This window comes from Cupressus sempervirens, chromosome 10, assembly GCF_028749045.1.
Source record: "Cupressus sempervirens isolate cs-2001-9-10 chromosome 10, ASM2874904v1, whole genome shotgun sequence".
Classification (NCBI taxonomy): Eukaryota; Viridiplantae; Streptophyta; class Pinopsida; order Cupressales; family Cupressaceae; genus Cupressus; species Cupressus sempervirens.
Genome location: NC_143127.1, coordinates 739,424,218 through 739,448,827, shown reverse-complemented (window position 1 = coordinate 739,448,827; position 24,610 = coordinate 739,424,218). Strand labels below are relative to the sequence as shown.

The following is a 24,610-nucleotide window of genomic DNA, read 5'->3' as shown; positions in this document are numbered from 1 at the left end:
GTATGATTATATAAGTCTCAATTTTCTGAAATGTTATTCCACAATCCTAATTTTGGTAGGAGGTAAAATTAATTTTCATCAACAGAGAACTACAATTTTTTTTAAACCTTATCATTTTTTTAAAATCAAAATCTTATCCTTTTAATGCTACTCTATAGTGTTGTTAGACTTCGTCAACACCCATTCTATCAGAATTCATCAAGCACTAGTGATTGACATTTGACAATACAAAGTAGGTTGCAGTGGATAACTTTTGTTCCCAAAGTCTATTTTGAATTTTGGTGTTCTTTTTAGTTGGATAACATAGAGTATAGATCATTTTAAACTAGCATTTTTTTTGAGAAACCTACATTAATGATATATTTTATTGCAATAACTACTTACTAAAGTAGAACTTTTACTTTTGAGAGGAGACAAATGTATGGTCTTAAATTGGGTCCTATATTGTTATTATCATATGTGGATAGTTGTAATGTATAATTTAAATATTTAGGTATATGTTATTTCTTATGTATATATTTATTTTAAATGTGAATTTAATATGTTATGTATTGGCTGATGGAACCCATTGAAAATCTTTGACCTTTGAGAAAGGAGAAAGCTCCTCGGTGGGAACCAAGCAACTGGGTTCATCAATATCAAAACCCAAGAGGGATAAAATATCTTGTCTTCCCCTTAACCCACGTAATAGGAAGTTTCCACCAAACCTTCTCAGCTTAGGTAGAGCTAAGGAAAAGCCAAAGGTTCCACCTGCAAAGCAAAGAAAATAAATATGGAAAAAATGTTGGCCCAAGATTTGAAAAAGTATAAATAATTAGAAACTAGAATGTATTTATTATTTCCCTTCAATTCAATTTTCTATTAATGTAGAACATGAAAGAAAATTATTAAAATAGACAACAATAATAGTTATGAACTATTATACAAAACTATCAGAACAAAAAACTAATAGAAAACCTAAACTAATATTAAAGAAAACCTAATCTAATATTTAGTACTTAGAAATCATGAAGATTAGTGATTAACATCCCCCCTTAATCTAAAGGGGTCAAACCAAGCATTCCTCTAAACTTCTCAAACTTTTCTCTGCCCAATGCCTTGGTAAAAATATATGTTGGGTGATCTACAGTGGGACAATATTTGAGGTGTATATTTCCATCATTTACATGATAACAAATCAAATGAAACTTTGTGTTGATGTGTTTTGTATGATTATAAAATATTAGATTTTTAGCCATTTTGATAGCATATTGATTATCAATCAAGAGTGCCATTGATGAAACCTATGGTATCTGCAAGTCTTCAAGAATCCTTCTAAGCCATAAGATTTCCCAAGTTTTTTTAGAGGATGCCATATAGTCAACTTCAAAAGAAGAGACAGAAGGGACTAACACTACAACATTTGGGGTCAAATTGCGATGACGATGTAATTTGAGGTAATTTTCATGTTTTTTTGTTCAATTGTCCCCAACGTCATCGCAATACTGACATTGGCATCATAATTGTGATGCCTACATGAGTATAAACAAAAAAAAGAAAACACGACAAAAGCATTCCCCATTTTTTTTGATTGTGGAGAGTTGCGCACAAATGAGTGTGGAGAGCTTTGAACATTATTGTACCCTTGTGATCAGTGCATTTTGTTGTTGTGATCTCTATATTTTTTTGTCATGCCCTTGCTCTACAATTTCATTGTTGTGATCTCTAGATTTTATTGTTGTTTCCTTTCTCTATGATTTCATTGCCATGCCCTTTTGATGTCTACATTTCATTGTCATGCCTTTACTCTACTATTTCATTATTGTGCCCTTACTTCGTGACTTCATTGTCATGTTGTGCTCTTGTGATCTTCATGCCCTTGCTCTATGATTTTCTTCAAGGGGAGAGGAGGTACCTATGTTAAGTGTTCTTTTATTTTCCTTCTAAACATGCATGTCTTTATATTTCCTTCTAAATATATATTGCTTTATATAGAGAGAGAGATAATTTTTAAGGAGCTTATTACATATTAACTCACAAAAAAAAATTGATCTAGCTGCATACATATTCTAAAATCAAAATAATAAAATAATAATATTCACTCAACTAGTGGTAAGTGACTTAGCTCAAGATCTTGCACAAAAATAATGCAGACTAGGAAAAATGGGCAGAGTTCACAAGAAAATTTACAAAAATATATCATAGAAAATATTTTTAGAAAGAAACAAGCCATAACCTAGTTAAATTGGTCTAGGTGTTGATTAGCTGGGTTGATTACAAATTCCTATAGAACTATCATCACATTAGGTACAATAAAATGAACAATCAACTCTTCCTAGCTAGCAGGACCAAATACAGTTTTTCAAGGTGATAAAATTTCATATGAAAATGAATCACTTTCATGCCAGGCATGAAGTGCATTCTCCAAATTATAATGAATAGTTGGATATAAAGGCTCCATACATTGGCCCAATAATGGACAAATTATGTAACCATAAATGTATGACATAGTCTCCCTGCGAGGATCCTAAGTATCTATTTCTACTATTAATTTGGGCATCACTGTATGATATATAATTTTATGAAGTACTGAAGCATGTAGTAGCTTCTCCCATGTCTCCAAAAAATGTAGCACAAATTCAGGGTCCCTTGGCCCCTAGGAATTTGTAGCAGCTATTCTCACTGCTAGAAGAATAACTTCAGTGAAGAGTTGAGTGTAAGGAGTTGAAGAAGCAAGTTTTACTTTTGTGTAAATGCCATAATCACAAGGCTATTCCCTCACAAAAGCCACTTGCACAATGACTTATAAATCATGCAAAGGATGTTGAAGTGGTTCCCAACCTTGTTATAAGCAATGACAAAGCAAATATAGATGCAATATATGATAAATCACACAACTTGTAGTCTTTGTATATACAAAGGAATCTTTTTTAAGGTGCTTATTAAATATTATCACAACATAAAATTGATCCGGCTGCATACATATTCCAGAATCTAAATAATAAAACAAAAAAACTCACTCAACCCATGATAAGTGACTTAGCTTAAGATCCTGTACAAAAATAATGTAGACTAGGAAAAATGGCTAGAGTTCACAAGAAATTTTACAAAAACATATGATAGCAGATATTTTTAGAAAGAAACAAGCCATAAACTAGTTAAATTGGTCTAGTTGTTGATTAGCTAGGTTGATTAAAAATTGCTATAGAACTCTCATTAGAATAGGTACAAAAAAATGAACAATCAGTTGTTCCCAACTAGCATGATCAAATACAATTTTCCAAGGTCATAAAATTGCATATGCAGATGCATCACTTGTATGCCAGGCATGAACTAACGAAAGATGCGGAAGAACCAAATGATGAATCATGTGAACAACTCCCTAAATGGTCAAAAAAATAAGAAGGCTAAACAAGAAGAATGGAGAGAGTGATAAGGAGTTACAAATAAGAGGAATGAAGAGGAAGGGGATAGAGGATAAGGGACCACCTCAAAAGAAGAAAATGTCAAAAGGCAAGATGGCTTCACAAGTTGTGACTAAATTAGAGACAATAAGAAGTTCAAGTTTAGGGTACTCACCCTTATGTTCAAGTAAGAAAGAGATAGATTCCCCCTCTAATGAAAAAAACAAATAACATATTGAGAGACATTTTGTGGTCAACATTGAGGCCCTTTCAAATGATGATAAAATATGGCCCTAAGGTACAAATGTCTTGGACATTAATTTGAGCACCCAAGATCGTAATTAAGGAATTCAAAGTTATGAGGATGAACTAGGGGAGATCACCTCCCTAACATGGCTATCAAAGTGAATGTGATGGGGATAAATAATAATAGTACAACCCATTATGAGTTAGAAAGGTAGATTTAATATTTACTTTCAAATTTGGTTTTTTTCATGTAATCTTGTTTCATTTCCAAGGTTAATTCCTAGATATGGGTTTAATTCCCCCATCTTTTCCACATTTTTATTTGTTGGTGTAAATGTCGTAACAGATTCATAAAGGTTAGACTTGTGGGATTGTAACTAGTTAAATTTTTGGTCAAATTCTCCATGGAACAAAATGCCTAACCCATTTTGTTACCTAAAATAGAATGTGTAAGGCATTTTTCTACATTTGAAAAACTTCAAATTTAGTATAAAGGTTAATATTTTCAACTTGTCAATTATGATGTTTACAAGTTTTTTTAAATTTTTATTAGTGTGTATTTTCCAAAACTACTTAATTAAGTTTATTTCAATCATTTAACTTGCATTATTATTTTAAATTCCCCCAATCCATTTCATCCCTAATCATAAAATTGTCTCATTTAGCGCTTGAGTTTAACTTGAGCCTTCTGAGGCATCTTTCTTTCAATCATAAAAAAGGGGTGGAAAACATCTCTTTCATACCAAATAGACATCCCACCTATCTTTCTTTAATGTACATTTAAATTCTTGCTAAAATTATTTGAACATTTTCATTCTCACTGGAAGAATAACTTCAGTGAAGAGTTGAGTGTATGGAGTTGAAGAAGCAAGTTCTTCTTCTGTGTAAATGCCATAATCACGAGGCTCATCCCTTGCAGAAGCCTCAGCCAAAATGACATTACCTCTAAACCATGCAAAGGATCTTGAAGTGGTTCCCAACCTTGAAACACTCTTATAAGCAATGGCAAAGCAAATGTAGATGCAATACGTGACAAATTGCACAACTTGTAGTCCTCCTAATATATGGATTATAAATTCTCAAAGACACTTGCAAGTGATTGCAATGTCATAGTACCTATCGTAATTCACTTTCCAGATTCTATCTAATGCTCCCATAATAACCTCTATGTTGTCTACTTGTTATTTTTTTTGTGTAGTCTCTTTCTAAAGCCACTCCTTCTCCTTCTAGTATACTGCCAAAAACTCTCTCTCACGCCTTAAAGTTTGATCAAACCTCTGAATATCTTCCTCTACCATATCTAAAATCAACTTTACATTGTGTTGCAACTCTAGCATAGGTGGTTTATCCTTGATAGCTTTCATTTCAGCATTCAAGTTTTCAAGATTGGTCAACACCCTCGCTTGCGGACCTCTCATGTCAAGCTCTTTATATACCGTTTCAACACCATGTTCTTGCTTCTAAGCTAATAGTTCTTCAGGTTCATTTTCTTGTAAAACATTAATTTTGTTGAATAATTGTAAACTCTTAGAAAATAGATTCTTGTTTTTTTATTACCATTGACTGGCTTCCCTTGAACTAAATCAAAATGAAGAGGCATAAATACACCATATTTTTCTTTCAAAACCATATGTGCAGATATCAACATTAAGTACAAAATGTCCAATATTTTTGTAGATATACACATTAATTAGACCAAATATTTATTTCAAAACCATATGTGCAGATATAAACATTAATTACATGTCCAATATTTTAGCAGATATACACATTAATTACACCAAATTCTTTTTTCAAAACCATAAGTGTAGATATAAACATTAAGTACAACATGTCCAATTGTTTTGCAGATATACACATTAATTACACCAAATTTTTCTTTCAAAACCATATGTATAGATATAAACATTAAGTACAACCAATTCAATGATAGTACAAGAATAAGTTATTCCCATGAAGATGGATCACATCAGATAATACAAGGAAATTTGATCAAAATGGGGAGACAATTGCTAGATTGTTGTCTAACTTTCAAAGAGAACACAATGAGAAATGTTATTGTCCTTGCAAGAGTTGTAATGGCTTAAAGACAAGAAGAATCAAAATCAAAACAACTAAGAGACATTGTAGGGAGAATGGTCACACTGAAGGGGGGTTTGATTATCATCCATAGATAAGTTATTTTTTATATTGTTTTTGTAATTAATATACATATAAACCACAGAACGGGGGTTTGATTATCATCATTTTTATATAGGCCAATCTCCCCAGGGTAGTACATGATATGGACCACCATATCTCAGAGGAACATGGAGATGTGAATATGGAGGAACATGGAGGTGTGAGTATTGAAGAAGAAGATCATGATCCCATGGAAGATGATGATCATGCACAAGAAAAAACATTTGAAGATGATGGTACAAATGCATTGATCCATGATACATTTGGTACTGGTGTTGGTGCTACTGATGATGATGATGATGATTATGATGAGAATCACATTGAGGTCATCCATGATATACCTCTACCTGAGAAGGAAAACACGACCCTTTGCAAAGGATCCCAATCAAATCTTCTCTCTATTGTATTGTTGCTAGTGAATTTGAAGGTTATGAGTGGTTTATCCAACATAACAATGTCACGTATGCTAAGGTTTGTGATATACATCATTATAGTCTATAAAAGGTGAAATATATACCATTAAGATTGTTTATACTAACAACTTATATTTTTTCTCTAGATTGATAGGTGACTATTTGTTACCACCATCAAATGTTCTCCCTTGCTTGTATCAAGAATTATGTGCCACTATGAAACATATTGGAATGGAGTATCAATCAATAGATGCTTGTCCTAAAGATCATGTAATTTATCATAAAGAAAATGAAAATGCAACAAAATGCCTTGAATGAAATACGAGAAGATATCAAGATGATCAAGTGACAAAAAAGGTGCCTTAGAAGGTTCTTCATTACATCCCCATTGTTCCACATCTTAAAAGATTATTAAGGTGCAATAGCTTGGCACAATTTATGGATTACCATGCACACAATAAAAATCAAGATGATATTATTTGAATGCCTGTGGATGGTTCAACATTTATCGACATAGAGGAAAAGTGGCCACACTTTAAAGAAGAATCTCAAAATCTTAGGCTTTCTCTAGCAATTGACGGTGTCAATCCATTTGGAGATATGAGATCTATTTACTTGGTGTGCCCTATTTTTCTTATCAATAATAACCTTCCTCCATGGATGTCAATAAAGAGGGAGCACATTATGTTGGCAATGATTGTTCCAGGTATCTAATTATTTTATTATTACCTGCATAAGTTAGAAATGTGAATTTTTAAAAATAAAAATAAAATAAAAGTCCTATGTGTGTGTGTGTGTGAATGTGTACCTATGTAAACACAGGAGAACAATAAAAGTATAAAACTATAAAACCACAAGAGGATGTATATATATATATATATATATATATATATATATATATATATATATATATATATATATATATATATGAGAAACCAAGTGAAAATATAAAAATAAAAATGAAGAAAGGGGGAGAGAGAGAGAGAGAGAGAGAGAGAGAGAGAGAGAGAGAGAGAGAGAGAGAGAGAGAGAGAGAGAGAGAGAGAGATCTTCAGGAGTGACAAGAATAGTTTCTGATAGAGGATAATAAGGGTTTCCATGAATGGCTAAGAAATAACCCTTCATCTTGATTAAGGTTCCACGGGTGGTTGCATATTTCAATGGCCTCTTTAATTTTTCACCTGAAGAAATTATATTCTTTACATAAGACTTGTGCCTTCTCTAAAAAAATGTGGTGTTTAGTGGTTGAGGAGTGCTCAGCTAGGAATGACTTGGCAACTCTTTCGTGTTTTATGTCAGCCCCATGTTCTTTTAATCGAGTCTTGATAGTGTGTCTTATTTCTCCTATGTAAGGAACACCACATGAGCATTCAATCTTGTAGACTCCAAATTTCATAAGGGTGTCTTTTAAGTCTTTTAGAAAGTGAATGCAATGTTTAACCAATGAGAAGGGTTTAAACATACTATGAATGCCTTTATTGGATAAAATTTTGGCAATCTTGTGGGAGATACCATTGATAAAGGGCAAGGAGACCCTATGAGAGTGAGAGATTTTGGGGGTTTGGATTGAGAAAGGAAAATGATTTTGGTTTATTTGATAGCCTTTGTGATTTTTCTATTTGAGAACCCATTCATTTGGAAGACATTGCAAAGATGTGAGAGCCCGAGATCTATGTGTTCATCATCAAAAATGTGAAAGGCTCTCAAGATGAGCATCTTAAGAACACCAAAATTTTGACTAGGGTGGTGGTGTGAAGACGAATGGAGGTACCTATCTATGTGGGTTGATTTTTGGAAGACTTGATGATCTATGGATCAATCAAGTTTCTTGATGACTAAGATGTCAATAAAACGGAATTGGTTGTCTGACTCAATCTCTAATGTAAAGGAAATGCAAGGTGTGATGCTATTGAGATGGGTAAGGAAGTCTTGGAGTTTGTCTTGGCCATGGGACTAACAGATATGTGTTTCGTCTACATATCTTTTCCACCATCTAGGTTTGAGGGGAAAAGAATTGAATGCAAATTCTTCAAAATGTTCCATGTACAAGTTTGCAATAATGGGAGAAAATGGCGAGCCCATGGGAACCCCATCTACTTGTTCGTAGATAGTGTCTTGAAACAAGAAAAAATACCTTAGATTACTGCCTTTTACCATTTGTAAAATATCTCTCTCATTGCCACCTATCTCTTTTATTTTGTGGAGTGTAGGTACCAGCAAATAGGTATTTGTTAGATTTGTCTTCCTCAAGTGAGGAAAATATAGGAATGGAAGATGAAAGTAAGACATTTAGAATGTCTAAATCAAGGAGATTGACTTTAGGTCAAAATATGATAAAGAAATTCAATAAGCACATGAAATTTTTCTTTGCTCAAGGGGGCTCATGTTCTTATGATGATGATAGTGAAGATGACTCCGATGTGCCCTTTAAGTACAAACATCAACAGAAATAATGGGTCCCCGATGAACTTCCCCTAATAAACATTGATTTTTATGTTGGACTGAGGATATAACTCATATCACCATCCTCATTACATAGTTTGGGCCTATTTTCCATGGATGACATAAATGTCTCTTACAACAAGGTTTTTGAATTGATGGAGTATGTTGGACCTTGCTATGATTACAAGAGTTAGATGTAGATTGTGTTGATCTTAGATTGGTTTTGACAATTGAGTGTCAACACACTTAAGAAATTTTCTAAGTTGATGCCAAGTATAATATAGATGCCAAGCTACAATATGTGCCAAGCCAAAAATTCAACAAGTGTTGAGTCATTCAGAAGCTGAGCAAATAGACAGTGCCAAGCAAGTTTCAAATGTCGAGTGACTAATAGATACCAAGCAAAGTCCAAGTGTCGAGCAAGACAAAATTTAGTATGTGCCGAGCATCAGTAATCAATAAGTGCAAAGTAACACAGAATCAACATAATAGTTTGTGCCTTCAAAAACTAAGACATAAAGCATTTTTGGGCTGACATAAGGATAAATCTTGAAGGATTAAAAGATAAGAATGAATCTATTTGGATTCCCCATGCAATCAACATGCAACCAATCCAAAAAATGGAAAGATTTGAGTAAGAAAGATGGATGAATCTTAATCATAGATTCATACCTAACCCTCAGTCACAAAACCATTTTAAGGAGGTTGAAGCCCTATAATTCAGTATTTATGAGAGAGTGTGTGAGAAGAGAATGCATAAAAGGAGATAAAGCTAGCGAAGTTTAAAGGAAGAAAAAGTGGTGAATTGACTTAGAAGAAGGAAAAAACTACAGATCAATTAGAAGAATAGAGTATCAATACTACAAATAGCTTCATACCAGATTAGTGAGGATCAAATTGGACAGAACAAGGATCTAAAATTAGCATTAGTAGATTGAAAATAATCAAGTCAACCATTCTACTATACTTTCTAACAATTGTATTGGAAGAATGAAATCCTATGGAGATAAGTTGGTTTAACAACCATTGTATAAAGCCTTTAACAGGGTGACATTCCAAGTGAATGTTTTGTAAATCCTTTAGCCAGGTACACTTATGATAGAGTGTTAACATCCTTTAATAGGGTAGGATCTAACAATCCTTGTAAGCTTTTAACAGGGCATGCCTTTCATAGGGTAGATCATGAGAATGGTCAAAAATATGTAACCTTAACAAGTGAACTTTATTGTTGGGGTAGTGAAGAGTTGTGGGTGTCATCCCCACCCCAATTTTACCTTCTCATTGAAGGCTTTCTGGGTAATAATATTTGGTATCAAGTGTTTTTGTGGATGCATTTAATTTACATGTTATTTTCATATGTTTATGCATGCAATTTTTTTAAAGTTAAAAGTTTTATTGGTTAAAGTTTAATACTTTTGATTCACCCTCCCCCTCTCAGAAGTATATTTCTCACTTGTTAATTCGCAAAAATTTGTATCAAAGCCTAGTTCTCATCAGGAGAAGCCTTACAACTTGAGGAAAATATCTTGAGATGGAAGTCTACAAGTTGGAAAAATCATTGAGAATCAAGAGATTGAGATACACCTCCTATTGCAACAATTGGATGAAGCCAGAAATGCCTTGAGGAGCTCGCTAAAGAGAAGAAAAGTGATTCCCATAGCTAAAAATGACACTCAATACAAGGATATTGACACCACAAAGTTATTGGATGGTAACTCATGTGATTTTGATGCAACAATTCTAGATCTCATGGACAAGAAAAGAGCACAAGCTAAAGAGATTAGAAATCTCAAGTTGGAGTAAGAATTACAAGCAAGACTACTATGTGAAGTAATTGAACAAAAGAAGAAAGCCATTGAGGATAAGAGCATGATTGAAGAAGACAAAAGAATTTTGTCAAGCAGATTGGAAAAAAAGTTAGCAGAGTTGTCGAGGATCTCAAACATGCAGTTGGATACCTTGAGCCAAATGATGAATGCCCATCATGAGATGAATGTCAAGGACATTGAAATTGCAAAATGAGCAACTATAGAATGACCTAAAAAGAGAGAAGGAATTTTTTGAAAGCTTCAACAAGCCAAATAAAGCTATCAAGTACTTTGAGCAATTACTAAAATCCCCTAGATCTAGTAAAGACACACTAGGTTTGGGCTACACAAGTACTGAGGAAGGTGAGTCATCCAAAACTGCTAAACAAAAGAATGATAAAGGTAAGAACTCCAAACCCACTTGTCATTTTTGTGGTAAGAAAGGACATAAAATAATGTTTGCAGGAACAAGAATGGTAGTTAGAATGCTAAGCCAAAGAATATGACACATTGTTACAAGTGCAACAAACAAGGTCATCAAACACATGAATGCACCAAAATTTGAAGGACATTGCTACAATTGTTAGAAGTATGGGCATAAAGCTTTTGAATGTAGATCCAAGCCTACATGGTCATCAAACAAGGGAAGAAGCCATGAAAATTCCTATAATTGAGATTACAACACAAGACATAGCTGTCACTACTGTCAAGAGTATGGACACATCCCTGAGAATTGCATAAGAACACATTTTAGTGGAAGCTATAGTAGATGGTTGAGCCAAAATACATGCTTTAGTTATTTAAAGACTGGTCACATCATTTAGCACTGCCTAACAAGGACAAAGGCACCTAACTCTAACTCAAACAAGGGAAAAGGTAAGGTAGATGTTGAGCATATTAGAGGAGAGATGAATAAGACATGGAAGAAGAAAGATGGAAGCAACACATCAAATGAAGGGATCACTTCACCTTAAGGGTCAAGTGGTCATACTTCATCAAACTAAGAAAGAAGGTATGTGGGATTGATATTTAAATTCTTTATCATACATCAGTTCCTAGAATGGGTTAGCACTAAAAAGGGTAGATCAGCATGAATAAAGATGCAAGGTTAAAACTTCAAAAGTTTTCACACTATTGTCAAGTAAGGAAAATTGCCTTTAAATGTCGAGTGTAACCCTAGTGTATGTCAAGTTGTTTGCCAAAGAAGCCAAGTGTGTAATGGTTGCTGAGTAAAAGGGAAAATTCTTATTGAAGCTGAGTAAGGGAAACTCCAATGGATGCCAAGTGTTGGAAAATCAATAGAAGTCAAATGAAACAAAATTACATAAGGAGCCGAGTGGATAGCTATACATGCACTAAGCATTAAATGCTACGAAATAAAGGGTATAAGGTCGAGTTTTTGATCATTTCTTGTCATTGCAAACACAGAGCAAGAGTGAGAAGAGCACATAAATGATTTCCAAGTAGAGATTGATGCTTTTGCGAAGATTCCAACAAAGATTCAACATTGTTTCATTGATCTAAGGTATTTACTCAAGTGTCGAGCTACACAATTACAAAATTTCTATATTTTAAAACCCTAGTTTTCAAAAATGGCATCTAGCTCTAGGAATCCCAAAGACAAGGAATCCTTTGAGGTTTAGTTGGTCAGAAATGAAGTAAAACAACTGAATTTCAGACCAATTCTTGAAGTCGCTTATAAAAATGACCCTGCTAGTGCATTGTCTATTGTCCCACCTAAGGTTGTTATGGTGCAAGATGTTAGAAAATGTTATAATTGTAAAGTTGGAGCAATAGGTGACATGGAGATTAGGCAAGGTTATGACAAAATTTGTGAAAATGGGGTATTAAAGGAGGAATTCCAGATTGTTGAGAGAAAGGGCTTAACCCGTGCCCTAGATTTCCTTGAAGTTTTCAAGACTGAATGGATAAGAATAATGTCGAGCAAAATTCATGATGGATGCCTATGGTTGGAGGGTGGACCCATAAAGTTTTCAAAGAGAGTCATACATAGGGTAACAGGGTACCCAACCCTAGAATAACCAAAGACCTTGAGGAATGATTCAAAATAAGTCATAGAGAAGAACACTGGGGCTAAGTGGAACAAAAGAGGCATGACAATAGACAGAATTAGAGGCCCATTTGTAAAATTTTCTGTTAGGATTATATCCCATAAATTCTACCAATCAAAACAACTAAACAGTGTCCCATGCATTGCAGTTGAAGTAGGATACAAGCTTGTTAAGAAAGATCCTACACATGATCTAGAAAAATTGCAACTGCAACAAATTATGGAAAATTTAGGAGCAATAAGGAGATCCAAGAGTGCTCAGTGTAAGTTTGGATCAATTTTGATATACATATATTTCTATGTATAGAATGAATTCCCCTCTTTTGGTAAAATAAGTTGGAAAAAAAAAAGGTCTATAGTAGTACAAGTTAATGAGTATATTGAGCAAATGGGAGCCAATTTTGAAACCTTAATGACAAGCTATTTTGAAGACTTTAAGAAGTTTATGAAGCAAAGGCTCAAAATACCAGTTTACCTAGTGGATCAACACATCAATGGTATTTGTTTCTTAGTTGACATTAATTATGCATACACTCAAGAAATAGTACCAAGGGTAAGATGGCTAAGGCCACTTGGTTATGAAATTAACATTGATGAGGCATCAAAAACAATCACAACATTACTTATAGAAGACATTGATAAAAATGCAAAACCCTTTGGCACTTTTGATATTGTGAAATCCAAGGTAGAGATGGAGCTAAAGGCTACTTCAACCCTAAAGAAGAAGGATAAATTGGTCAAAAAGCTAAAGGCCATATTTGGTGAAGGGATAGCAGAAGAAGAAGATGATGAACATGAATAAGAAGAAGAAGAATAGGGCCAAGGGCCACTTGCCTTGACATAAGGCATGTGTGAAGATGTTGAAGAGGAAGAAGGTGCTAAGGAGGAAGAACAAGCCAAGGAAGCACCTATCAAGCCAGGGCCAAAGAAAAGAAAAGCTCAAAAATAACCCACAACTCAGTCCAAAGGAAAAAAGATAGCCAAGCCAAGTCCAGCTAAGCCTACTACAAGGGCAAGTACAAGAGCTACAAAAAAGGAGGCTAAGGAGTAAGAAAAGAAGAAAGCTACCGAGTAGAAAGGAACATCAAAGAAGAAGTTGAGAAGAAAGTATGTTGCACCTCCTAAATCAAATGGGGAAAGGACTAAATCTAATGACAATAGCCAATTTAGAGTGGTAAGTCACACCACCAAGTTTGATTTAGAAAATATATGTGATAATATTAGAGATAATGCAGACTTATCTAGGTTTAAAGCATTGATTTTAATAAGTTGAATAGAGAAGAACAAAACATAGTTGAAGAATCAGTCTACACTATGATGGCCAAGTTCAAGAACACTCCACTTGAACTTGACAATTCATTGCCTAAGAAATTATATTCTATTGTAGAAAATAAATGGCATTACTGTCTTAATATGGAGAAAGAAATAAGAGAGTCAACATTGGCCTGAGTAATGCCTAAACTTACAAAAGGGAAAATAAGTAAGGCAAATAAGAATCATGGGAGAAAATTTGCACCCAAATATAGAGCATTCAATATTCTCTAGAATAAGATTGAGGATGTTGTTGAAAAGTCCACACAAATGTGGAAATTAATCTATGGCCTCACAACTATAAAAGAAGGAGAAGAAGATCCCTTTAAAGGGAGAAATAATGGAGAGTAGGATAAAAATGAAAAGCAAGGTGAAGGAGAAAAAGAGAAGGTAGATACAGTGGAGAAGGAAACACAAAAGGATGATATGGAAACTGTTGAAGGGCAGCAAACAGAACAAAGTGTGAAAGACACACAATTGCCACCTCCAAGCCCTCCACATGACACTTTTACACCTACAAAAATAATAAATGTAAAGGATGTTCCTGAAAATTCTAGTCAGAACATAAATCCATTGACTACAAAGGATCTCAAAAAGATCCTTGACCAAATAACTCTACAAGCCCAATTATGCAGCAATCCAATGTTGGTCAGTGTAGATGATTTGCAAAAAGTAATAGCTGACTTGAATAGGGATAAAATGGCAACACAAGAAACATCTTCAGTCATCCCTATAGCTACAAGTGGACAACCTAAAGAGCAAGTTTCACAAGATACATCAGCTAAGGTTGACTCCACAGTTAAAGTCACCACAACTGCTAAGGAGCCAACAAAGGACCAAATAGGATAGATGGATACTTCTATTCCTACTGCACAAGTACAAGGTGCACCACCTCAAATAATAGTTATTGACAAAGACATACCTGAGTAGGAGAAGGAAACCTCAAAGGAAAAGGAGCAAGAAACTATTCAAACTTTGGCTAATTTGCCAACCTCTAGGACTCCAACAAAAATATCACAAAAGCTGAGCACTGCAACAATACCACTTCAAATATCAAAACCAGACTCGAGCTCTACAAAGGTTGCAAGGGTACTTCACTATGGAGACCCTGCACTAGATGAAGAAATAGTCATTCCTAAGTATGACTATGAAACCATGAACATTGATCAAATCAATGAAGTGCAAGAGGCACTAGAGAGGAAAAAGAAGCAAGAGATACTCACGAATGAGTATAAATAGAGGCAAGCATTGATTGAAATAAAGAACATCTTTTTAGATGCATTTAGCTTGCAGGCACCTGATGAAACAAAGCCCATTATGGAGCAACTTTCAAACATGGTGGACTAGGTGCAAAGTGAAGACCATGTTACAAATGCCAAGATGATGTAATGGTCAAAAAGGAAGTTTCAAACAAAGGTGAATGAAAAAATATCCAGTGAAATAACACTATCTCAACTAGAACTAGTTAAGAAAATTGAAAAGGTGAAGACAATACTTGAGAACATATTCTCATTGTACTGAAAATTGTGTGATCCTTCCATCTTCACACAGGAAACCAACTAGAGAGTCATGAGCTTGGAGAGGAAATTGAAGATATCAAGCATGCAACTACCCAAAGATCTAGCTCAAAGTGAGAAGCACTTTAACACAATGCTTCACACTCAAAATGAGCTAGTTGTATTAACAACAAAAGAGGCTAACACAAGAGCCAAGTTGGTGCAAATACAAGCCTCCCTAACCCCTCACATGGAAATTTTGCAAAAGGAACTAGCCTATACAGAGAATGTGATAAATAAAGATCCCAATGTTTCCACATTAGATGGATTAGTTCACCTTACAACAAAGAAAACCATTCAAAATAAATCCCTAGAAGTTGCAATACAAAATTGGGATGCTACTCTAAGAGTTGTAATGGAAGTAAATAGGAACTTCTTAGCTAAACATTCAATCAGTGTCTAAGACCCTTTGACATAAGCGTCAAAAAGGGGGAGAAATTAAAGAAAAAGGGAGAAATTAAAGGCACATTAGGAGAAATTGAAAAGCTAGGACACTTAAACTATAAGGGGAACATGTGAAAGGGGGAACAAAAATAAAAGGGGGAGTAATAAAATAAACAAAGAAGGAGCAAAATAGAGCAAAAGTGAGAATAATAAGAACACATTAGATAAAGAGTATCAGAATCGAAGACAAGGAGTATTAGCTAAGGAACATCAATCTATTTAGAGATATTTTGGTTACAAGGATATGGCACATCAACTCAAGGAGAGATACAAAATTTTAAGGCATATAGTTTTTCACAAAATTTTGAACAATTTTGAAGTTTTGTATATATGCTGAACAAAATGCATATTATACTCAAAGAGATTGGTTTCATTATGTATAGTTAAGTGTTTTTGGAACTCGTGTCAAAGGGGGAGATTGTTGATCTCAAATTGGTTTTGACAATTGAGTGTCAACACACTTAAGAAATTTTGTAAGTTGATGCCAAGTATAATATAGATGTTGAGCTACAATATGTATCGAGCCAGAAATTCATGTTAGTCTCAGATTGGTTTTGACATTTGAGTGTCAACACACTTAACCAAATTCTCAAGATGATGCCAAGTATAATATAGAAGCCAAGCTACAGTGTATGCCAAGCCAGAGAATTCAATAGGTGTTGAGTGAACTTCAAGTGCCGAGCAATCTTTAGGTGTCAAGCAAAGTTCAATTGTCAAGTCACTATAGGTGCTGAGCAGAGTATAGATGCCAAGTGAAACAAAATTACTATAGGAGCCGAGTGATCCAGTTTTCCTATATGTGTCGAGCATCAGCAACAAGTAAGTGCCTAGTAACACATAATCAACATATGAGTTTGTGCCTTCACTAACTTAGATGTAAACTATTTTTGGAGATGACATAGGATGAATCTCAAAGGATCTTGAAGATAAGAACAAATCTTTTGCATTACCTATGCAATCAACATGCAACCAATAAGAAAAATGGAGAAGGCATGCAACCAATAGGAAAAGTACAAAAATGAGTAGGAAATGAAGATTTAATATTGATCGTAGATTCATACCTAACCCTAAGTCTTAAAAATCTTTAAAAGGAGGACAAAACTCCATTGTATGCGTGTGAGAGAGAAGTGTATGGGTGAATTATAGTGAAGTGAAAAAAGGTGAAAAGACTTAGTCGAGAACAGAGAAACATTGCAGAATCTAGTTGATCAAGAACAAAGTATCAGAACCTCGAAGAGTGACATCAAATCAAGCAAGGATCAGATCAGTTAGAGCTGAACAAGGATCTGTAATCAACAATTGAGGATTGCAAGTAATCAAGTCAAGGCTTTCTAATACTCTTTAGCAATTGTATTAGATATGGAAATCCTATGGACTTAGGTTGGCCTAGAAGCCATTGTAAATCCTTTAATAGGGTGGCATTCCAAGTGAATGTACTAAAGTCCTTTAACCAGGCCTACTTTTAGCAGGGTAGTGAAATCCTTTAACCAAGTCACTTTTAATAGGGTGTAAAGTCTTTAATAAGACAAGCCTTTCATAGGGTAGACCATTGGAAGTGGTCAAACATTGTAACCTTGAACAGTTACACATTGCTTCAGTGATATTTTGTAGGTGTCATCCCAACCCCAATTTTACCTTCTCATTTTGGAGGGTTTTTTGGTTACCAAATCTTGTGTTATCAGTTTTCATGCATGCTTTTGCTTTCATGTTTATTAGATGAATTACATGCATGTGAATGATATCAGCTAAAGATTTTAAATGGTTGAAGTTAGTTACTTCTGATTGATCCCCCCTCTCAAAAAAAATCTTCCCACTTGTTAATTCCAACAATTCAACAAGTGTCGAGTCATTCAAAAGCTAAGAAAACAGACAATGTTGAGCAAGTTTCAAATGCCAAGTGACTAATAGATGCTGAGCAAAGTCCAAGTGCCAAGAAAGATAGAATTTAGTATGTGTCGAGTATTAGTAATCAGTAAGTGCCAAGTAACACAGAATCAACATAGAGTTTGTGCCTTCACAAACTAAGATGTAAACTATTTTTAGGCTGACATAAGGATAAATCTCAAACTATTAAAAGATAAGAATGAATCTATTTGGATTCCCCATGCAATCAACATGCAACCAATCAGAGAAATAGAAAGATTTAAGCGTGAAAGATATGAATCTCAATCATAGAGTCATACCTAACCCTAAGTCACGAAACCTTTCTAAGGAGACCGAAGCCCCATAATTTAGTATGTATGAGAGAGTGTGTGAGAAGAGAATGCATAAAAGGAGATAAAGCTAGTGAATTTTGAAGGAAGAAAAAGGGGTGAATTGACTTAGAAGAAGGACAAAACTATAGATCAGTTAGAAAAATAGAGTATTAGTACTAAAAATAGCTTCATACCAGATCAGTGAGGATCATATTGGATAGAACAAGGATCAACATTAGTAGATTGCAAGCAATTAGGTCAACCATTCTACTATACTTTTTAACAATTGTATTAGAAGAATGAAATCCTATGGAGATAGGTTGGTTTAACAGCCATTATATAAAGCCTTTAACAGGGTGACATTCCAAGTGAATTTTTTGTAAATCCTTTAGCTAGGTACACTTTTGATAGAGTGTTAAAATCCTTTAACAAGGTAGGATCTAACAATCCTTGTAAGCTTTTAACAGGGTAGGCCTTTCATAGGGTAGATCATGAGAATGGTAAAAAATATGTAACCTTAACAGGTGAACTTTATTGCTACAGTAGTGAAGAGTTATGGGTGTCATCCCCACCCCAGTTTTACCTTCTCATTGGAGGGTTTTTGGGTAATCATATTTGGTGTCAAGTGTTTTTGTGGTTGCATTTACTTTAAATGTTATTTTCATATGTTTATGCATGCAATGTTTTTAAAGTTAAAAGTTTTATTGGTTAAAGTTTAATACTTATGATTCACCACCCCCTCTCAGAAGTATATTTCCCATTTGTTAATTCCCAACAGATTCTTAGATAAAAAAAAAGTATATGTAGGTATGCACTTGCAAAAAATTATATACAAGAAGTAGTTAGTAAACAAAGTAAAACAATAGCTATATACATTGAAGGAAGGCCAAAGCATCAGAGAATACTGTAGATTTTATAAATAGTATACGACCTACATCAACTAAGAAGCAACCCAATTTCTTATTTGAGGCACACAAGGGAAATCGTGTATTTGTATGTACGATAAAATCAATACATGGAGGTGAAGAGCATCTAATTTATTACAATTTAAATCACATAGATACAAAAAAAACCACTATCACGGGTAAGGTGGTGCGTACTATGCACATTTGAAATCAACTCCAATCAATGAATCCAACACACCATTAAATTTTTATATTTTTTTGCTAACTTAGGATTTTAACACGTGTTTTAACATGTATCGATGATTTTTTTCCCAAATATAGGGCTACAGTATGGATCAACAACCATAGGATACACATGACGATTATGGTTTTTCTTCCCAACAAATAAAACTCATTGTGGTTGTACAAATTATATACAAGAAATATATTAATGCATATGTTTTATTATGTTTTATTCTTCACTACTATTTTGGATTAATTTATAATATATAGCTAATAATATTTCTCTCACAAGAAAGTGGTGATCAGGAAAAGGGAAAGGAAAAATTAGTCCAAGAGGATGAGGAGCTGCACAATGTGTTCGATGAATTTTTATTGATTTTATGTTAGCCACTAATCTCATAGTTGTAGTGCAAAAGGTGATTTGTGCTATAGGAAGAAGGTTAATGGAATGGGCATCAACTCAACCTCAGACTCCTCAATTATAATTGATGGATGATAGGTTGATGCACCTAGTTCATACATATAGAGTAAGTATTAATGTAGTTTTTAATTATAACAAAATTTCAATAATGATTTTTATAGTATACTCTTTTATTTGTCATTAAATAAAATGCATATGTGTTATTTTTTATAGAGGATGTACAAGGGCAATGCCCCAGAGGATGATACTCAAGTACATTACATTTTCTATCCTACACTTGTGTTTTATTTGAACAATATTTTTTTAATAGCTCTAATAATTTCAATTTTCAGCTCCTACCATTGATCCTCTGTTCACTACACTACCTGCTACAAGGAATGAAACTAAAGAGGCATGCTCGACTGCAAATTTTGCAACACATAGCAAGGTGACATGTGCGATGGCGATACCTATTGGTAAGTAGATTCCTCTTTTTATCTCTCATTTTTTATTGGTTTATTTCACTTGGACTATTATTTCTTAGGGGTCATTTTTTAATATTGGATTCATGTTATGCATGAGATGATGAGGACCTTCCTAGGTGTACCCGTGTTAGATGTACGGGAACAATAAAGAATTGTGATCAATTGCTTGTTAGCAATGAAGATGGTCGTCCCCTGAAAGTAACCCAACATCCAAGTACTTTCAAGATTGATCCTTTCTTTTACTATACAATCTTATAATTGTTACCAAAATTTCACACATGCTAAATTTTACTAGGAAGTAACATCACAGAAAGTAACATTGCAAAAGGAAAAATGTACATTTTCTATTCATTACTATTCCATCATTTTTGCAATCATATATGAAATCTTGAGAAAAAGAGGTACAATGTTCATTGTATAGATCATCATCTGATATGTACAATTTTCATTTTTTTTACAAAGTATGAAATGAGTTAACATGCTGATTAGAGAAGATCTCACACAAGCTGTGAGTCTAATTACCTAGGTTTCTCTCATAAGGAAATACATAAGCATAAATGCATATGCACAAAAGAAATAGTGATAGAGATAACCAATCATTGCATGTTGCTTTGACTGGTTATAAATTGAATATGTGTTCCCGAGATCCTTGTTGCACTCATCTAGCTCCGAGCTTCACGCTCTCCAATAGCTGCATAAAACATAAAAGAAACTGATGTTAGATCCCGAAGAATCTAAGCAATAACTACCTACCTCTATGACTACATATTCTATCTATCAATGCATTCCGTCATGAAAGAAAACAAGCAGTGATATTGGCATTTGGTGTTGAAAGAAATAAAAACCATTTGTGAGTGTCACAAGCTTGTGCTTGAACCTCATAAGATATGCAACAAGATAGAAAAGATGAACAGACTAACAAATATGTATTATGAAGTTATTTATGAATGTGTTCAACAAGCAAATGGGAATCTAAGCTTCAAATTTTAATTCAACAAAAGAAATATGAAAGGGGAGTATCAATTAGAACATGGCACTGATATGCGGCTTAGTGATGTAATTGCAGCTCCAAGTTAGAAGGACAAAAGTGTGGTAAATACAGGGGTACTGTAACTTGGTAAGAGTTTCCAGCAAATGAATCATTTCAAGAAAACCCAAAAGAACATATAAAACTCCAGCAAGGTTTTCCATAGCAGCTGCATTAAAAAGGAAAATATGATGGCTTCATCTTCAGTAAAAGAACAAAGAATCTATTCGTACACAAGTAGAATTATTCAATGTGAAAGAGTGGCACACAACATGCTGAAGACCCACATTTTGAGGATAATGCTCTTCTAAGAGCTGATGGCATCTTACAGAAAGGTCCTCATAGCAACAACAAATCACCATTACCAAAAAGTACACAAAAAGGGCTTCAGAAATGCCTCAACAATCCATATATTTTCTTCATAACATTGGCTAAGGGTTAGCTTCAGCAAAGAAACACAATAGAAGAATACCAAAGCGCCCCCAAAGTGCAGAATTCCCTTCCTCATTAGAGGCATTCATTCCATAAATCAACAAAGTAGCATGGTGTTTTCCATTAGTAAAATCTACCAGGATAACATAATGCAATAATTCTATAACATGAGTCCAGAGAATGCATAGAATTCTTTAGTGAAAAGATACATAAGATTTTAAAAGATTAAGAATGAAGATGCATGATAGTCAAGTGTGTGAAGAGCTTTTAGAAGGTTTTAGCACAATGCAAGAAATTTGATGAATATCTCACATTTCAAGATATAACAAAGCAATGAAGGAAGACAGTATATATATTTATCATCACATTGCTCGGCAGAAGGAAATAGTCAGCTGGATAAACATGTAATATTCCAATCATACAATATGTTAACTAGCCGCAAGGTTGATTTTATTTGTATTTATTAGACTTCTTTGAAAGTAATGAAAGTCATGACAAGAGTTTTGATTATGGAATAGGAGCTCGTATCATAGTGTGTTCCTTCTTAAGGATCTGCTGGAAAGGGTTATGGTCATTTGACTTAACTATCATGCTGAGGGCTGTTGCTTTTGAAAACTTATATATCTATTCCTTAGATGTGTTTAGAGTGTAAGAAAATACTCTATAATGGCAGCAAAGGGGAGCCATAGAATTATATTTTTTTAAAATCCAAGCAAGTTTTTACAACAGCACACACATGTTACAGCAGAGGAGCACCCAGCAACAAATTCATTCATGGCGACTTTTAGACTCCACATTGTTGCTATCATACATGGAAATGTGAAGAATACAGACTCCAATAGCATCAAGCAAATATCAAGCAACAGCTAAACATTTTAAGTAAAAAATTACCCCTAAATACCTTACATGGCGGTCAACAGAGATATTTCAAGCAACTGAAAAGGCATCAAACTACTTTTCATGATTGCCATGGCAGCAACAACAATAAAAAAAAACAAGACCCTCATCTTCATTCAAAAGCAACATATATATTCAAGTTGAAAATGAAACCTTGGAATGAATTCAGTGCTTTCAAGACACAAATATAAACCTGCAATGAGAAAAAAAACAAAATAAATTCCTCCAGCATATGATTTATAGTCGCCATTTTAGAAAAAAAGCTAGTGAAACTATTTTAATTTGAGCTTTTCCAGCTCTAGCAAGTATCTAATGGCGGCTGATAGGTAAATTCCATCGAGTGATTCGAACCCAAATTCATGCATGGCGACCATGAAGATTCTTTAAACCCTATTTGAATTTTCAAAAACAAGTCAACTGTATATATTTAGGTTCGAAATCAAGCATGGATGAAAAGATTTAATAGCAGAGCAATATACCTGCACCAGACATCATTCATGGTGAAACTAGTAAGTCCCTCATTCGTGGCATCTATAGCAAATAGAGATATAGATCTGTGAAAGCTTGATGGCAGCTAGGGTTTCACAATAGCCCTATTATTTCGCTTGCACATTCTTACAGCTCCAAGTGACAAAATGAAGCCCTTACTTTTCCTTTTATCAATTCCTCAATTACATTGAGTAGAATTTCGGGTCCATGGCATGATATGGGGTAATTTTTTATGCGCGAGTTCTCTTTTTTATATAGTTTTGCTAAGCTTTTGTTAAGGTAGTCCCAAGTGATTTTTAGTTTCCTTTATAGGTAAAATAAACATTTTATTTTGTTATTTTATTAATAATATTTCATTATAGTATTTATAATTTATAATTCAATAAATATTGATTGTATTAATAATGTTGAGTGATTTATCTCATCATTTAATAGGCATTACTAATACAATTAATACTTATTGAAATATAAACTACAAATGTTATAATAAAATATTATTAATTTAAATATTAAATATTTTGTGGTTTATTTATCTAATTGATATTAATAAATATTGACTAGCTAAATAAATCACAAAGTATTGAATAAGATATTTATTTTACTTTTAAAATAATTAGAAGGATCTTGGGATATTTTTGCAAGTAACATGAGTTATGTATTGGTAAGACTGAAGGGGCAGGAAATTATTGCATTTTGTAGACTTTTTTGGAGGTCTGTCAAGAGATGTGACTGCAGTTATGAGGGGTAGTTGATGATATTACCAGGCCATGCCTTTTGGGCCAATTGTACACCTTTTTGAAGTCTTTTCAGGGACTCAAGTTTGGCCTTTGGGGCTGAATCCGACCTAGCATTTATGGCTTTTGTAAAAATGCAGTTGGAAAAAGGTGTTAAGTATGAGTTTTTCAGCTCATTTGAGGGGTTCTAATTTTATGGATAGAAGTTTTGTGGCTATTCTCTGAGTCTTGGACTTCATTCTACAGAGTCTATAATTCATTTCTAGAAATATAATGCAGGTAACAACAGTGTGATTATGTTTGGTGAAGTTATCAGTTAGCCCTTTTCCTCTCTACAATTTCTTTGTGCATTTTTAAATGATTGGATAGGTTAACTTGTGAATGTTTCATTAATCCTTTTTTTTTTTGTCTCATTTCAGCACCTTTGTGTAGAGCAGTAAGTTTGTTTGCAGGTTATGACATGTGTTTTTAGGTGAAATTGGTCAAAGTGAGGTGCTAGTTTATCTTTCTCTTTGTAGTTTTAGTGTGAAAACCTTATCATAAATCATTTGTGCAAGCCTTTACAGGAAGTTGTGCTTCATTTGTGTTTCATAGAGCTATATAATCCTCCCTGTTACATGTGAGTTACATTTCCATAACCCTTTGGTGTATCACCTCGTTTCCTTAGTCTAAGCTTTAGGTTTCAGGTTTATTTTCTACAATTTCTCCCCTTTTTCCTCAAGTTTTCATTAAGTTTTAGAGATTGTCACTGAAGGATCTTATGGGAGCCAACCTAGAATTCTGAGGCTTCATCTCACTATCCAGTCTCACATAGTGAAATGAATCCCATGTGAAGTAAGGATTACTGAACGTTTTCCAGTTCAGTAAAGGGTGCAAATCCTGAAACTTAACAATAATCATACTCAAATGCACTAATCTCCCATGTAGTCCCTTGCAATAACTACTAATCTCATTATTATTTTGTAGGGA

General features: G+C 34.0%; 1 long non-coding RNA gene across 1 annotated transcript; it reads right to left on the bottom strand.

The window, feature by feature from the left end:
* Positions 1-20,443: 20,443 nt before the first annotated feature.
* On the bottom strand, positions 20,444-23,104 carry LOC149535980 (uncharacterized). Its single transcript, XR_016357877.1, has 2 exons — positions 22,898-23,104; positions 20,444-20,753 (listed from the first exon to the last, which is right to left on the bottom strand). It is a non-coding gene; the product is annotated as an uncharacterized LOC149535980 (long non-coding RNA).
* Between the last annotated feature and the right edge of the window lie 1,506 nt (positions 23,105-24,610).